The sequence below is a fragment of the Arvicanthis niloticus genome, chromosome 26 (assembly GCF_011762505.2).
Source record: "Arvicanthis niloticus isolate mArvNil1 chromosome 26, mArvNil1.pat.X, whole genome shotgun sequence".
NCBI classification, from domain to species: Eukaryota; Metazoa; Chordata; class Mammalia; order Rodentia; family Muridae; genus Arvicanthis; species Arvicanthis niloticus.
In genome coordinates this window covers 14,358,310-14,375,204 of record NC_133434.1, presented here as the reverse complement: position 1 = coordinate 14,375,204, position 16,895 = coordinate 14,358,310, and the positions used below count along the sequence as shown (strand labels likewise).

General features: G+C 44.2%; 1 protein-coding gene across 4 annotated transcripts in view; it reads right to left on the bottom strand.

The window, feature by feature from the left end:
- Nucleotides 1-16,895, bottom strand: part of Sik3 (SIK family kinase 3) — a 212,914-nt gene that overhangs the window by 163,570 nt on the left and 32,449 nt on the right. The gene's annotated exons all lie outside the window — the stretch shown is intronic.

The window sequence follows — 16,895 nt, the reverse complement described above, 5'->3', positions numbered from 1 at the left end:
GAAGCCATGAACAAGCTGGATAGATATAACAAGTACCCATAGACCTAGTGGGCTCCTGCAGGGAGATAGCAGGCAGAAACAGGATTCCTAGAAGCTCCCAGGCCAACTAGCCTTGCCTATTTGGAAAAGAAAAAAGAAAAAAAAGAAAAGAAAGAAAAGAGACTGTATCAAACAAGGTAGACCAGAGCCGGGTGGTGGTGGCACACGCCTTTAATCCCAGCACTTGGGAGGCAGAGGCAGGTGGATTTCTGAGTTCGAGGCCAGCCTGGTCTACAGAGTGAGTTCCAGGACAGCCAGGGCTACACAGAGAAACCCTGTCTCAAAAAAAACAAAAAACAAAAAAAACAACAACAACAACAAAAAAAAGAATATAGAAGCCCAAGCTGATCTTAAACTCTTGATTCTTCCATCTCAGCCTCCTTATAGTGCTGAGATTATAGCCATGCACGTCAAAAATGGAGCTTTAAGATGAGTAATACAATAATTATATAAGACCCACCACTGGATGATGTGGGATAAGACTATGCAGAACTCTATAAACAAATCTGCAATTTCCCGTGATTCCACAATTATGTCAACGTAAATTAATGTTTTTTGTTTGTTTGTTTATTTGTTTTGTTTTTCAAGACAGGGTTTCTCAGGGTAGTCCCGGCTATCCTGGAACTTAAGATGACTTTGAGCTTGGAAATCCACCTGTCTCTGCCTCCCAAGTGCTGGGATTAAAGGAGTGCACCACCACTGCCCGGCCAAAGTAAATTAATCTTAAGTGAGGCTTAGGTTAGGTGTGATGGCACACACCTTTAACCCCAAGACTGAAGAAGCAAAGGCAGACAAGACAGGTTTCTACAGGTTTGAGGCCAACCAACACAGTGAATTTCTCCAGGCTAGTCAAGGGCTGCATAGTGAGATCTGTCTTTCAAAAAATACAAAGAGGAGAGCAGAAGAGATCATTTTAGAAAGGCACTACCTTAAGAAGGTCCAAAAGGAAAATGCAATTCACATGAAAAAAAAATTACAACTAGCCCAGACAACCCACACTGTTCCCTCATGGGTGCTGTGGGAAATGAAACAGGAAAGGCAGTGGGAGCAGACTACAGGAGGCCTGTGGGAGTCAGTGTTCCTTGGGACTTGACTGAGCTAAGAAACACGGACACAGCAGGTAATTCACCCTTCCAGCACACCTGTTTCTACATCAGATTTGCATTGCCATCAGTAGGCTGAAGAAGACTGTTCTCAGTAACATCCTAAACAGCGGCCGGGGGAACGGTGAAAGAAGGCTCCAGAACCATGAGAGCCGATTCCAGAATAAACTGACATGTGTGTCTATATGTATTTGTGTGTGTGTGTGTGTGTGTATACCTGTGTATGGAAGGGGGTGTGTACCTGTGTATGTGGGGGTGTATGTGTGTTGTTGGTTCTGTTCTCCAGAGAAGTTGACAGGCCCTAAAATATCAAGCTAAGCAACTCTCAGAACTCAGCCAGCACAGCAGGGTGCCGAGGGGCCTTTAGCTTAGAATGCATGAGAAAAGTCAATGCAGGGTAGATTAATGTGGAACAGGAGACAAGAAGGCAGAACAAAAGGCCTCAAGGCAAAAAGACCAGTTATTACTGCAATAGGCCAAGGAAGGTCTGGTGTAAAGTGTTGGCAGTAAAACTAGACCACAGGGTCTTGATTTCTTAATACTTTGCAATCCTTTACAAAAAGCCTGTGTCTGGTACTCATTCCGAGCTCTGTATCATGCTTATGATAAAGATATATCTTCTTATTGGATGTGGAAACACTCAGAATTTCAGAATTCAGGGCCAGCCTAGGCTACATACCAATACTGGACTCAAAATACAAACAAACAAACAAAATTTTTTTAAAAAAAATCTCTTTTCTAAATTTCAAAAAAAAAAAAAGGGGGGGGGTCGAAATTATCTTCTTTAGTGGGTTTAGAAGAACAGTGTTGAATGACCAGTGAGACAGCTCAGCGAGTAAACGCACTGGAGCTAGGAGCTCATCACCAACCAGGACACCTGAGTTCTGTCCCCAGACCCCTCTGTTAGGTAAGGAGAACCAATTCCAACAGCCGCTCCACACAAACGGTGGCAGGCTAAAGTGTGCGTGTGCAGACACAATTAAAGAGAATGGAATTTCTTTGACTAAAGTTTAAAAAGCAAAACAACTTTATGTACACTCAATAAAACAAATCAAGACCAGGCATGGTAGCATATTCCTTTAACCCCAACACGCAGGAGGCAGAGGCAGGGGATCTCTGTGAGTTCCAGGCCAGGTAGGCTACACAGAGAACCCCTGTCTCCAAATAAAAAACTCTGAAAAGAGCATTTCCCTTATAGATGTGTGCCTTTGGTAAAAACCACATTGCAAGAGTACTGCTTTTGCTCGCAGTGGCTTCCTACCGATGCCTGCACACAGTTCACAGGAACCAACGTACTACACGTAGGAAGTGTCACTCCAGCAACTTAGTTCTCACTAAAAAGCCCACTGAGGTCGGGCCCCAAAGCATACTGTGTCTCGAGTCTTCCTTTCAGAGTTTTTCTTTCCCAAAGACTTAACATGTGGAGAGCTGCTACCCAGGAAACCAAAGCCCAGCGCTGTGTTAGAAGTGGTGGTCCCTGTGTTCTCTAGAAACACAGATGCAGGTAGCCCCACCTTTAGTCACGCCACGGGCCGCTGGGGAAAACATTCAGACAGGGCCACTGGAACTCAAAGTGGCAAGTGTTATCACCAAAGGCCCTAAGAATCCTTGCTAATGGCTGTTATTACATTCAGTGTGGCTGGCCCTTTTAAACACACATTTCAACCCTCACCAGAGGAGTATTATCCATTTTCTGGTCTTGTTTGTTTGTTTGTTTCAGATGTCCACATGGAGGCTGGCGTTGAACTTACTTTGCAGCTGAGGATGACCTTGAGCTCCAGATGCTGTGCCACCACCACTAGATGCTGGGATTTCAACCCAGCCCTCCACATCCAGATGATCCAGCCCCACCACACCCAGCCGACTGGCTTTATATAGATAAATACTGAGGAAAAGAAGCTAAGCACGTCTGTCCAAGGTTGGTGACTGTGTCTGCACTGCTACTAACCCAGGCATCTGACTCCAGACTCCAAACTTGGCTTAATTATTTACTAGAATGCTTCCTGGTGAAGGACTGATTAGCACTGTCTTGGAGGGCAGCTAGGAATAAAGAGAAACATATCTTAAGACCCGCACTGAAAGATGACCAGTCATTAACAAAATAGGCAAGGCCCTTGGGGTGGGAGGCTAGGTACTATCACCAGGGTGCTCAGTATCAACACTCTCGATACTGGAGTGAGGGCTCAGTGGTTAAGAGCACTGGGTGCTCTCCTAGAAGACCCAGACTGGAGTCCGAGCACCCATCTGTGACTCAGTTCCAGAGCATCTAGTGCCGTCCTCTATCCTCCACAGGTACTACATACACAAACGCACAGGCATTCATACAGGCAAAACACTGTAGATATAAAGTAATATATAGTATATATATATATATACACATATATATGTATATATATACACACACATATATATATATATATCACTTTGAAATATACTTTACATCTTACTATAGAAATATTTGCAATATTTGCTCATCTGTGTTCACTGTTGGTCTACTCATAATAGCCAGAAATTGGACACAACCTATTTGTCCATCAATCAAAGGATAGATAATGAAAATGTGATACATTTACAAAATGGAATATGATTTGATTTGCCTATTAAGAAAAAAAGAAGTTAAAAAACAATCATCCTAAATGAGGAAACCCGACCCAGCCTCTTATATGTGGATGTTCGCTTTTAAGCTTTAGATACGTGTGTTTAATTCAGAATATCCAGATGTTAGGTAACATCCAGTAAGGAACAGAGGAAAGGTAGTATCTTCCAAGGAAGAGGAAACAGTGGAGAGCACTAGAAACTCTAATGGGAAAATTAAATTCCACGGGGAGGGAGAAGAGAACAGAACATTTCTGTTCTTTAACAGGTTAAAGAACAGAAAATGGAGGTGGGACAACCACACTCTGGGCCTTTCAAACGCCTTAGGGAGACCTACTACTCCAGAAGCTTCCCAAAATATATGAAAGGGATTTAAATGAAGCCATATAATGGGGGAGACAATGCCCCCAACGAGACAACATACGCCACCAAGTAAAACCTCCAGTGCCAGGAATGGGTTATCTTGAGTCATGGTCAGAAGGTTCCCATAGACACCTGCCCCAAACACCACAAGCCACTGCTAAAGCTGTTGGCTACCCTCCACAGTGTGAATTATAAGGCCATATTGCTGGAAAGACCACTTACTTATGCCATCCAACATGGAGAAATGCAGATAGTACCCAAGTAGGAGCTTCACCCCCACTGACCAGCACTCATGGTGTTGGAAGGTTTATCGTACACTACAAAAGAAAAGTAATCATCAATGTCATCAAGCTAAAGCAGTGACCTGCCCACAAGACTTACTGGCACAATGGTGGCACAAGTGCATAGAAGTAGCCAATCCCTTTGTGATTGGATTTAAGGCCTATGCCATGAAATAGAACCCATCTCTAACACTGCTGAAGTTGCCAAGAACCTGAGTCTAGACAGGCCACAGGAGGAAACCTGCTACCACTGTTCTGCTAAATGGAGGTAGCAATAAAATGACTCCTAAGAAGGCATTGCTACACCAGTATATCACCGAACCCTCATCAGAAAAGCGTCTTCGTGTGGCCAATGGTAATTAACAGAGACCCACAGCTGGAGAGTGTGCAGGAAGATACTCTGAGCATTCAGTTCCAACTGTGATGTGTCTATCACCCCTCCTCCCCTCAGGGCCCAGGGATCTATGTGAAAGAGGTGGCAGGAAGACTCTAAGAGCCGAAGGTGGTGGATGAAGTCTTCTCAAGACAACAGAGCTGATGTACAAATGGCACACACCACACGACTTGCACAAGTTCAAGATAGACAGAATCCCAGCACTGAGAAGGGGAAGTGGACAAAAAGCCCCACCCCTAAGATGCTATCTGCAACTGATAATCGGTTTTCTCTTGTGAAGTGACCCTGGTATTTTCAAGCACTCTCCAAACAAGCCCCAGGCTTGGGAGCAGCTGGCCAACACAAACTGGACCCCGTGATTTTTGTGGGGCTGATTTTGGTTTTTTTTTTTTTCCTTCTGTTTGACTTTTGGTTGATTTATTTGGATAGAAAATGACGGCCGGGCGGTGGTGGCACACGCCTTTAATCCCAGCACTTGGGGAGGCAGAGGCAGGCGGATTTCTGAGTTCCAGGCCAGCCTGGTCTACAGAGCAAGTTCCAGGACAGCCAGAGCTACACAGAGAAACCCTGTCTCGAAAAACCAAAAAAAAAGAAAAAGAAAAAGAAAAAAAAAAGAAAGGACGTGACGTAGGGTGGGTGGGAAGTGGGGAGGATCTGAGGGAGTTGACGGACAGCGAAGTGTAGGATCAGAATATACTGTATAAAAATTTAAGCCAATAAATACAAAAGATGCAGAGAAATAACGACAACAGTGACGACAGCAGGAGCTGATGTTTAAACACTGAGAAACTGGGTGTTCTGGCATGATGCTAAATGCTAAATCGTGTCACTTCATGTTGAAAAGTTCCATCATCATCCCTTCAAATGTGGGAACAGTGAGGCTTAAGGAACATACATAGTTTTACTCAAGGTTATGGCCATGAAACACGTGGAGTAAGCTGAAGTGAAGGTATCTGGCACCGTCCAAACCAGCTCTACCAGGCAGCTAAGCTCTGTGTGGTCTTCAGGATGGCGGAGAGTCCCAGAGATACTGTGTACATCAGTACTACTTTCACTAGTAGAACTTCTTGAGAGATTGTTGTAAGAGACGGTGTTCAGTGTGCATCCAAGCCTGAACCAGTCCTGAAATGGGTACCACTATTCTCATTCTTACAGAGGAACAGAGAAACACCAGAGAGATGAGGTAAAAACAGAAACTGATTCAACCTGATTCAATAGCTAGTCTTTCTGGTTTGGACAGAGAATAAAGAAAGTGAGAAAGAAGATGGAATTCGAGGAAGAGTCAAGGTCTAAGTCCAGTGACCTTTCAGCCTCCCAATGTCACCATGGTGCTCACAAAATGACTGTGGTGAATGGGAGAAAAAAACAAAAGGGTGTGCTCTCAAGTTCACCCTTGACTCCACCCGCCCAGGACAATGTGAAGTCGTGGATGGTGCCAATTTTAATCTGTTTCTCCAAGAGAAAAGTCAAAGTGCATCAAGAAGCTAGGGTCATGGATGCTGTGCATCAAAGGGAGCGGCTGCAGCATCACTCACTTCTCAAGTGTCTACCCAGAAGGAGGAGGAGTGACCAAGCATAACAACAACCATGGCCAAAAAGTAAAAATAGAAAGTTTTATCTGTTTTTATATAATTTTTTTAAAAATGTTAATCAAAGGCTTTATAAGTTTGGTAATGCTCAATCAGAAGTGTAACCCAATACCCAACCTAGATATATCAACTATCTTTGACTGGTGGAGACACGTGAACATCTGCCTCCAGGCCCCCCCCTTCTCTCTCTTTCTCTCTCTCATCACCTAGCTTCTCCTCTCCTTCTTCTCCTCCTCTCCTTACTCCTCCTCTTCCTCTCGGTACTCCTCCCACCTTAGCTCCTCCTACATATCACCCTTCCTGTTAAAATAAAACTTTTCTCTCAAAATACAATTAAAGCGTAATTATACCTATTTGTACCAGTGAGGTACAAGATAGTCCTAATACCCAGTCCATCATTTTGTTGACTAACCAGAACTTCTGTCATCTATCGTAACTAAAACACTTAGTTCTGATCCTGGCTTTTGTCAGCTGAAAACCATCCACTCAAATCTTTTCTCTCAAAGTAAATAGCCAGGATTGAAGGGGGCATGGGATAGGGGTTTTCTAGGGAGGGGAAATGAGGAAAGGGGATGGCATCTGAAATATAAATAAAATATCCAATAAAAAATAAATTTAAAAAAAGGAATAAAAAGAAAGTTTTATCTGGAATACTCTAAATGAATTCTTGTATCTAAATATACATATACATATATATATTTAGCGTTGTTTGTGGATCACATCCCTTCCCTCATTGTCCTTTTTCTTTTCCTTTGTTCTTCTTTGCAAGCAGGCCCAGCAGGACTCCTGCAGATGGGTGATCTGCCTGGAAGACGAAGCCCAGGAACAACAGTGACCTGCTTACTAACCTTAAGTACTGGACGTCAAAGCCCGGGCCAGGTGGAAACTTCAAGGTTGGCGAGGATGAGTGCTTAGGCTGTGACAGGGCCACTCTGCTTCTCCCGAGGCCGAGAGCACATGCAGTGGCAGGCTGCACTCTTGTTGGCCATTTCTCTGTTGACCTTGCAGCTAATCTCGAAAGCCTTCCCCATCAGCATCTGCACTGTCCTCCAGCATCTGGACACCACCTTCCATCACAGATCTCCACTGTGGAGGACAGGCAGCTTCCCCAGCGGGGAACTTGTACAAGGAACACTGCAGGCTTGAATTAGACCTTACTTTCCAGAGTAAACCTTACTTTCCAACATTAATGCCAGGTCTGCTGGGTCCCAGTGAAGCTTGTTTATGTTACGCTGTGAGCACTGTGACTATCTTTGCATGAACATTGTATGAAATGATACTTGGCTATCTCCATATATCTACCATATGCAACAGACTGACTGTCACCCAAAAATTCAGGTCCCATCACTGATAAGAGATGGGCCTTTAAAATGAAATAAAGAGCCTGACAACCCACATTCAATCCCTGGGACCCCATGGCAGAAGGAGGGAACTGACTCCTGTAAGTTGTGCTCTGACCCCACAGGCACAAGACAAAAATCCTATGTACAATCAATCAATTAATCAATGTAGTAAAAAATTAATGAAACCAGGCATTGTGACCCATGCCTTTAATCCAAACACTCAGGAGAATGAGTTAGGCCTATCTCTGAAGTTCAAGGCCAGCCTGGTCTACAAATCTAGTTCCAGGTGTGTCAGGGCTACCTTGCCAAAACCAAAATCAAACCACCACCACCACCACCCCTACCAAAGGACCCTATGTGCCCTGATCCCAATTCCCTTGATGTTTCATCTAGCAAAATGACAAAGTATCATGCTTTAATTTTTTTATTAAAAATAAAAACTTGGGCTGGAGAGATGGCTCAGCAGTTAAGAGCACCAACTGTTCTTCCAGAGGTCCTGAGTTCAATTCTCAACAACCACATAGTATTTTACAACCATCTGTAATGGGATCCAATGCCCTCTTCTGATGTCTCTGAAGACAGTGACAGTGTACTCACATACCTAAAATAAATAAATCTTTAAAAAACATAAAATTAAAAAAAAAAAAACTTGGCTGGAAAGCAACTCAGTGACAGACAGCATTTGTCTAGCATGCTCAAGATCTCATGTTAGGTCCCTGGCAAAACACACACACATGCACACACACATATACACACACATGTATACACACACACAGACACACACACAGACACACACACACACATGCACACACACACACACAGAAATCAGAATGGTATATATGTTATGCACACACACCCCTTTACGTATTTTAAGTGCTCACTGAAGAGTTTGGCCATTTAGCTGCCCACAGTTGTTACCTCCAGCAATGTGAAAGATGACAGAAAGAAACTGGAGTGAATATACTAATTGTCCTTACTTCCAAAGTACAAACAGCACAGCTAACAGGCAGAGGGGTTATATTTTAAAATACACAAGGGATTCCAACCCAGGGGACTTGAAAGCAGAAGAAAGGCAAACAGGAAAGCCCCAAGGAAGCAGAAAGGGAGGACATGATTTATTCAGTAGCAAGAACATCCACAACCTGGCCAGACACTGGAGAGTCAAAATACCCAGACCCCAAGGACTTAAAGTCTACCCAGGAAGGTGGACAGAAGCAACACCAGAAGCAGACAATAATGGCAATCACCATTACAGTAAAGAGAGCACGGACTCTGTGCTTTGAATGTCCGTTCAAATCCCAACTCTGCTACCAAACAGCTGTGTGCCAGGACAAGGGACTTCACAGTCTTTGTTCCAATGACCTCATCTATAAAATAAGCACATTACAAATCTCATTGTTTCTTCACTTCTGCTAACTCATTCAGTAGCCACAACGACTAGCTAAGTTCCTCTGTGGAAGTACTCAGCACAAACGATGGGCCGCTGGCAGCAGTAACACCCACATGTCTGCTGCTACTCTTGGTCAGCTTGCTCTGCTGTCCAAGGAACGGACTCTATCTTGACGCAAATAAAGGGTCAGGAAAACACTACCTGAGAAACTGACACCTATGTTCCAAACACAAAATCAAATACAAAGCAAGCGTGTAAAGAGAACGTGTGTCCGGCAGACAGAATGTATGCAAAGGCCTATGCTAACAATGAGCATGGCACATGAGGCATTCAGGAAAGACCAGGGAACCTGAGGCACCAAGAGGAAGGGTGATGAGGCTGGAAGACCCGACAGACTGTTCAGCACGCGCTTCCGTCTGACCAGGGAAAGGTATTACACAAGAAGGAATACAGTACCAGAGTTGTTTTTCTGTCTTTCTTTTCTAGGTCATTCTGCTAAAATGTGAAGCCAGCTGTGACCAAGGGAGATGACACAAGCCTGAGGAAAGCCGGGAAAGATTCAGGAAAAACAGTCATTCCGGGCAGAGACAAACGAAATCAACTACAGACCGACGAGAAGACTCTTACAGAGAATAACAAGCACAGATGTGGCAAGAGCTCATGAATTAGTAATAGCAGAAATGAATAGGATTAAATCATTTCTGTGGCCTAGAGCGGGGCCACAGAAAAGGGCGCGTTGTTCATCCACAGCTGGGGATCCGCATGGCATGGGAGGGAGGAACAAAGATGTGGGAGCAGGGAGCAGGCTCAGGACTCACGGAGTGACCAGCCATGGTGTCCATATGCCACAGAGTAATGCCAGGAAAGATGTCACCAACTGGGAGTCAGGCACAATTCAGGCGGCTGGTGGCTCCTGTGAACTGCAAGACTGTCCTAGCAAATTGTGTAACTAAAAAAGACAGACAGCCACATGGAGGACAGTGTGCAGGGTTGTCTTTAAAAAAAAAAAAAAAAAAAACTGTGTGCATGTTCGTGTGCGTGTGCCAGTCTGTGCGTGTGTGAGTCCAGAGGTGTGTGGGAGAGCCCCTGGAGCTACAGGTACAGGACGTTGCACTCATCACGTGGATGCCCAAAGTGCTCTTCTTTCTGGGGTGGAGTCTGGGAGTAAATTCCTGGAAAGAAGTTGGAAGACGTGGCTCGGACAAGAACAATCAAGTTGGGGGGCAGCACATGGGCATGCCGTGGAGCACCTAGAACCCCTGCAATCTAGAGGAAGACTAAGGGACCGAGTGCAGCTGGAGCTACCGAGCTACGCAGAACTGGCTCAAGAAACTAGAGGGAAAAAGAAAAGATCACATCAGAATGAGATCAGGACGTTGGACAAAGATGTTCACGGACACCAAAGACCCATGAGGCCAAGGACAGAGGTGAAAAATAGTTACTACAAAGGATGGAAGTTCATTTTCATTACATCCCCCCCCCCCCATTTCTTTCTTTTTGAGATGGGACCTCACTATGTACCTCTGGCTGTCCTGGAACTCTCTATGCAGACCAGGTAGGCTTTGAACTCATAGAGATAGATGTGCCCGCCTCTGTCTCACAAGCGTGAGATGAAAGGTGTATGCCGCTACACCCAGCTTCATCACATTCATAAATGTGACACATAGGAGTGTTTTAAAGTGCAAAGAATAAAACGGGATGTGTTACTTGGGGGGGGGGGAGGCTTTCTTCTTTTCTGACAAATAATATTCAAGAACTTGCCTGACCCCAGTCATGCTTAACTAAAACTGGTACAAAGTCCAATGGAGAAGGCCCTTCCCACTGCCCTCTCTGTGGTCTCACTATATATTGTCCAATCTGGGCTGCAACTCCTGATCAACCGTCTCCATACTCCAGAGGGTGTGTGTCACCCTGCCCAGCTGAGAAACGTCCTTCCCTGGTGTCTTAGTGTCTTTTCCTGATCCCTTGATAAAACACCCTGACAAGAGACACTAACAGGAGCAGAAGGTGGTTCTGGCTCAGGGTTCAAGCTCCAGCCCTTCGTAGCAGGGACCTGAGGGCAGCAGGAGCTGGAAGCAGCTAGTGCTCTGTGGCTGGTGGATGCTGCCTACTAGTCAGCTCACTGTCTCCATCGTCAACAGCCCAGGACCCCTGGCTGAGGAAATATTCCTACCCACAGCAAGATGGATCTTTCATGTCAACTAACACAACCAAGATAATCCCCCAAGGGCAGAGGGCCATTTCCCAGGTGACTGAGTCTCCATTCTGTCAAGTTTACAATTAACACCACCCACCACACCTGAGGATCATTTACCACAACACCACATATAATGATAACAACTAAAGGACAGACAATAAACCCCAGACCAGAAGAAAAGCTTTCTGTATTAAGTATCTGAAGACAGACTAGTATTCACAAAACTACACAAAGACATTTTACATGCAACAATAAGAACAAAAAACTTAATTTACAAATGAGATGGTAAAGCAGCTTGGATGGTAAAGGTGTGTGTTGTCAAGTCTGGTAACCTAAATTCAACTCCTAGAGCCCCACGGTAAAGGAGAAACAGACTCCCATAGTCCTCTGACCTCCTCAGTTACCCTGGCACTCCAGTGGCCACACTGTCACACTCAAACAAAGGAGAAAGAGGGGAGGTGGGGAGGGGAGTAGTTGAGAACGAGCATGAGTGGAAGGCCTAGGCATAGCGGGGCGCGCTTTCAGAAGCTGAGGAAGAGCATGACTCTGAGGTCAGCCTGAGTCTCAAAAACAAACAAAAATGGGCAAAAGATTTAAACAGTTACATCAACAAACATTAACTAAATATGGCAAATACATTTATAAAAGATGCCAACATTGCCAGGCAGTGGTAGTGTGGTAGTGTGTGTCTTTAATCCCAGAAGTCATAAGGCAGAGGCAGGCAGATTTCTGTGAGTTTGAGGCCAGCCTGGTCTATGGAGCAGTTTTAGGACAACCAGGGCTACACAGAGAAACCCTGTCTTGAAAAACAACACAACAACAAAAAGCAACATCATTTAACTGCAGATTAAATTATCACTACACAGAACAGCCGCATGGGCAATAGGAAATGCTGGTGACGATGCAGAGGTGGAAGGATGGACACTGCTGGTGGGGATGAGGGACCACACAGCCTTTCTTGAAAAAAGTCCCATCACACAATTAACCATCCATTTATCACAGGGTCAGCAACTGTGTCCTCAGTGTGTTTCCAAAGAAACTGGAAAGTTATATCCAGACAAAAGTTTATATAAATATTTACAGCTTTATTCATCATTGATAAAGCCCAGAAGCAACATCAAGGCCTTTCATGTGCATGAGCAAATGAGAATAACGTGGGAGTTTCTGCAGCCTGCAGCCCAGATGCCAAGAAGGACCAGCCAGGAAAGCAACAGAAAACACAGCGAAACCTCAATTATCACCAACAGAAAGCCTCTCTGGAAAAAACTGCACTCTAGATGCTTCCAATATGACCTCTGGCAAAGTCAAAGTCAAGGAAACATTAAGAGCAGCAGCCATCGGGGGTGAGGAGGAAGAAGAAACGAAAAGGGACAACACAGGGGCCTTTTCTGAACAGTCAAACTGTTCTGCAGGGTACTGTAACAGCGAGTTCTGGAGGATTAAGCCATCTGAGGAGCCATTAAAGTCATTGCCCTTTGAGCACAGAAGAGTAAACTGGCTTGTTGAGGTCTGCTCTTGTTGCTGTGTATTGTAATACTAAATTCTGCATCCCAAGGTCTAGTCACCTCAAAAGCCAAGTGAATACTATGAATACAAGGATACTCAAGAGCCAAGTATACTTCTCACGAGACCATGAGGTAGAGACCATGAGGAAAAAAAAAAGAGGCATGAGGGCCTGCCTGCTGGAGTAGTAGCAGCCCGGGAAGAACATGGCAAGTGATATCTCAGGATTACTGACAGGGAAGTAGACAAAACAGCACAAAGCACCCAGCTCTGGTGCTTTAAGGCTTAGTATAACATAAAGAGTTTGTGTCTTTTATTTGGGAACTAAATGATCTAAGGTGGGGAAGAAACCCCCAAATAATACAAACCAAAACACTGGCTGCGGTCCTCAAGACAGTATAGCCTAGGCTAGCCTCAGGACAGTGTATCCTATCCTCAAGACAGGCTAGGAGTGCAAATGCTCTTGGGCTCCGCGTGGCCCCTCTGCTAACTGGGCGTACCTTTGGGCCACCATATGAAGTCCTGTAGCTTTCTATTTCCTCACTGACAACTGGGGATTAACGTCATGGAACTGTTAGGACGTCAAAATGAGCTCTAACATGTAAGTGTTGGGAACAGAGTGACTGGGACAAATTAAGTGTTCAGGAGATGTCACCCTCTTGTTACTCAAAGGTCTGTGAACCTACCAATCATTACTGAACACACACCTATGCATCTGGACTTGAGTAGCATTCCTGGGTGATTTCCAGGAATCCTAAGGTTCAGAAGTGCTTAACTAAATGGTATTATGGGGTAGCTTTTGTTCAACATAAATACCATAGCTACTGTAGAGATCCAACTTACTATCTGCTGACAATCACAGTCTAGTCGGAATACATACTTTGTCACCTAAAAAGGTCATGAATTTATACACCACACAGTGGCACATGCCTTTAATCCCAGCACTGGAGACACAAAGGCACCAGCCTTGTCTACAAAGAGAATTCCAAGACAGTAAGGATCACATAAAGAAACTGTCTTAAAAAAAAAAAAAAAAAAAACAGTGAAGGACAAAAGAATACGTGACATGTCATATATAGCAAGCCCATTTCCAGTAGATGGATAAATAATGAGTTATTAGAGCAACTGGTAATCAATCCTTTTTAAGTCTGACTCTGATCTTCCTCTATGGAACACCATTTCACAGGAATTCCAAACCTATAGGCAGTGTATGGTGGTATGGGCCTGTAGATCCAGTTACTTATAGGATGGGGCAGGCAGAGGCATGCAGACTGAGTCCAAGAGCAACCCAGGCAGCACAGCAAAACTCTTACCTCTTTAGATGACAGACAGACAGACAGACAGACACCTAGCTAGATGGATAGACAGACACTAGGTGGATAGAAAGGCAGGCAGGCAGCTAGCTAGATGGACAGACAGACAGACAGCTAGATGGATAGACAGACAGACAGGGAAGGTGCAGTACCTGTAATATCTGTACTTGTATGGCTGAGGCAGGAGGATCACAAGCATATGGCCAACCTGAGCACTACAGCAGATCTGTCATGAGAGGGACAAAGGAAGGGAGGGATGGCTTTAACAAGCTAGCAGAAAGGAAGCTAGAAGGATGGTTTGGTGGTTTAAAGCACTTGTTGGTCTTACAGAAAACCAGGGTTTGACTCCCAGCACCCAGTTAGCAGCTCAGAAGCATCCTAATCCCAGCTTCAGGGGCTCCTCTGACCTCCCTGGGCTCCTCTGACTTCCATGGGCCCCAGGCATATACACTAGTGCACAACCTCACATGCAGGCAAAATATCCATACACAAAATGCTAAGTACTTTTTTTTAAGCAATCAGAAAAGTGGGGATGACAGAACAAAGCAGATTTTAGACACACATGCCAAGAGATAATTTCAAAACCTGCACTAGAATAAAATAAAACCCCAAACTCAGACCGATGGTACACACCTTTAATTTCAGCAGAGGCAGGGAGTTATGAGTTTGAAGCCAGGCTGGTCTACACAGCCCAGGACAGCCAGGACTACACAGAGAAACCCTGCCTCAAAAAACTGTAACTAGAGATAGAGAAATAGATAGACAGACAGATAGATGATAGATAGATCCCCGAAACCTACCTGTCAATACTTTATACTTTGTGTATACTAAAAAAAGTATGGAAGAACACAAACCAAACTGCAAACAGTAGTTAACTGTGGAGGAGGAAGCCAGGCTGCAGTTACGCCCTACATGTCTGACCTAAGTTAATGACCGGATACAAACAACACTTCCCACATTGTCTTACTCTCATTTTATTTTAAAATTGGTGCCATAGTATATGCATTCATAAATGCATAGCGTATATACATTTTCAGTGAAACAAAAAGGCTAATTCTTCAGTAGGATGATACCCTCAGTAGAAAACATGTGCTTCATGAATTCCCCAGGCAATTACCTGACCCCAAATATTATGACATTTAGAAAATATATTCTCGTATTATCAAAATTTTCCTAAGATTCTTAAAATAAAAGCATGTCAACTCTGTCCTTTCCAAATGGGCCACCAGATTCAGACTCCAGTGGCCAGTCTCAATCCAAGAGTAAACTAACTAAACCTGTCAAGATATTTAACAACATAACACAAAAATATTGGCCCAACATGAAGCCCATATGTCCAAATACGCCTGACAGTAACAGACAGCAACTGTTGAAACGTCACTAAAGGAAATACAGAAACTTAAAATTCATTTCAGTTTCAATTCTGAATCATTTCTCAGTCACTAACCTGGGGAAAAAAAAATGTTTGAGCCATTTGTCACTTCTGACTAATCCCAAATCACTAAGCATGGGCAGCTCTGGACTGCTCATGACGGCTGCTATGGGCTTGAGGCAGCCTGAGCTACAGTTTCAGGACAGCTTGGGCTAAAGAAAGAGACATCCTCTGTAAGTGTCTGTCTGTGTGTGTGTCTCTCTGATACACATACACACCTATCTCCAGGAAGGAAGATTTATCCAGAAAAAAAAAAAAAAAAAAAAGGTTCACATAAGCAGCAGGCAAGTCTTATATAAACAAGTCAGCTACCGATTTAATTCCCTAAACCAACGTGGAAAACCGTGGAAACTACTTAAGTCCCTAAACACACATAAGGCAAGACTAACAGTAAAATCACACAATGTGACTCTAACTTGGCTTTCTGGTTCTTTCATGAGGCTGGGCTATTACAATTTCTTCTGGATGACTCAGAATATACAGTGAATGACAAATATACAGTGAATGTACAGTGAATATACAGTGAATGATTCCTCAGCTGTTCTAATGAATCACAGGACTTCAGGATTTTGTTCCTTACCATCCACACAAGTGTATTCCACATCCACCTGCCCGACACTATCCCCAGAGTGGCAGTGCACTGTGATGTCAGTAAAACTCCAGTGGATGAAGTACCCTTCCCGCTCTTAGAGTGACTGCAAAGAGGTCCAAGCTAACACGAAATACCCAGGCCTCAGAAGATCCTTAACCACAGTGAGGCCAAAATGAATGAGTTTGGAGTTCCCTCCAAATAAAACATTTCTTGCCTCACACCACACATGTAGCAGCCATTTTTACTACCTCAAAGCACCCTGCTCAGAGCCATGGAGCACCATTCTCACCCCACCAAGGCAGTACCTACTTTCACCTTTTTCAAAAGGTAAACAACCTCCCTGCCTGGTTTGCCAAGAAAGCTGTGTGAGAAAGAAAGAAAGAAAGAAAGAAAGAAAGAAAGAAAGAAAGAAAGAAAGAAAGAAAGAAAGAAAGAAAGAAAGGAAGGAAGGAAGGAAGGAAGGAAGGAAGGAAGGATGGATGGATCAGAAGGCTTGGGCAGGCTTTCAGAGGTTTTCTTAAGCACATGTAGGTGGCACATGTCTTTAGTCTTGGCACTGCAGGTAGAGGCAGGCAGAGCTACATGGTGAGTTCCAGAACAACTGGGACGAGGGACCCCCACCTCAAAAACGCAAAAATAAAAATGTGTGCATTTATTTATTGCCCATATGTGTGTGTGCCTTATCACTCCTAATTACAAACTAATGAAGGGTCTGTTTGTTTGTTTTTGCTTTTTTCTTTGCCAGTGTTACTGAAAATGAA